We start from the raw sequence: 1,483 nt of genomic DNA, 5'->3' as shown, positions 1-1,483 counted from the left end.
AAGGGAGATTGAACCTTTCTTAAAAACTGGAGACGAGTGGCCCTGGTACAGATTAAAAGATACTTTCCAAGGTCCTATCAGATAGACTGAAAATGGTCATTTAACTGTTGACTGGTGTGGATCAATCTTATTGTATTCTAGATAGGTCTATGATAGATAATTTATTTTTAATGAGAGATGTATTTGACATATGTAAACTATGCTATACTAGAGTTGGCTTTTGACCGTGTAGACCATGCTTTTCTTTTTTCCACCCAGAAGACCTTTGTTGTTGGGCAGGGGTTCCAGACATGGGTGAAGCTGTGGTATAGCGACACTTGCTGTGTTGTGAAGGTGGGAGGAGGGTTGAGTTGCCCTGTGCCAGTTAGGAGAGCGATTATGCAGGGTTGCCCTATCTCAGCCAGCTCTATAGCATTGCTATTGAGCCTTTTCTGTGCAGGTTGAGGAACAAGCTGAGGGGTTTCTCTTTGCCAGATCTGCCTCAGAGCCCTCCTGTTATTGTGTCAGCATACGCTGATGATGTTAATGTTTTTGTTAAGGATCAAGATGATGTTCAGGAATTAAAGGAAATCTTGGTTTTATATGAAAAAGCTTCTTCAGCCAGGGTTAATTGGGAGAAGAGTGAGGTGTGTTTAGTGGGGCAGTGGAGTTTGGCATGTATTTCTAGACTCCCTGGGAATCTTTGATGGGGTTAAAGGGCTATTAAAACTCTTGGGTTTTACTTGGGGAGTGATGACTTTCGCACAGACTCCTGACCCCAGACCTGGGATGTGGCTTTTTGAAGAGCCGCTGTTTTTTAATTACTTTTTTCCAAGTACTGTGTTTTCTACTGCCACTATAAGGAGCAAGTTTGTGGAGACTGATATTATCAAACTGGGCCATCTCACAAGGATGTCAATGGGAACTCTTGGGTGTGTCACAGGGCTCCAGAGTGCTGGGAAGGATTGTGGAGGAAACTTGGCAATCCCTGTCGGCATCACTGGGAGAGTTTACTGGAAACTGTGTCCTAGCTGATCAATGGGCTGATGACAGCGGATATGTTTTTCTCTCCTTGATGGTCAGTCCTGCCTTTAAGGAGCAGCCTGAGGGGAGCCTACTTCTCTCCCTGAGAACATCAGTGCTAGATAGTTTCAGTTCTTGTGGAATGAAGCAGCTATATTACAGCTGTGTTACCTGCAGGTGGAGGGTCCATATAAGCCTCCTGTTGAAAAACGGATGGCTGACCTCCAGTGGAGGATTATACATTGAGCAATAGCCACAAACAGACACAGAGCCCACCTGGATCCAAGCACTGGGGAGGGATGTCCTTTCTGTTCACAAAGGGAGACGCTGGAGCACTTAGTGGTTCGTTGTCTGCGGCTAGTGGGTTTATTTTCTTTGTTGCAGGAGTGGGTGGAATCTCTGGAGGAGAAATTCTCTGTACCCTTGTTTGTCTTTGGTCCTAAGTATTCAGTGAAGAAAGGACGGACTCTGGTTGGGATTA

The sequence above is a fragment of the Pundamilia nyererei genome, unplaced genomic scaffold (genome assembly GCF_000239375.1).
Source record: "Pundamilia nyererei isolate P.nyererei 1_Seehausen unplaced genomic scaffold, PunNye1.0 scaffold00562, whole genome shotgun sequence".
NCBI classification, from domain to species: Eukaryota; Metazoa; Chordata; class Actinopteri; order Cichliformes; family Cichlidae; genus Pundamilia; species Pundamilia nyererei.
This window is presented reverse-complemented; position numbering follows the sequence as displayed.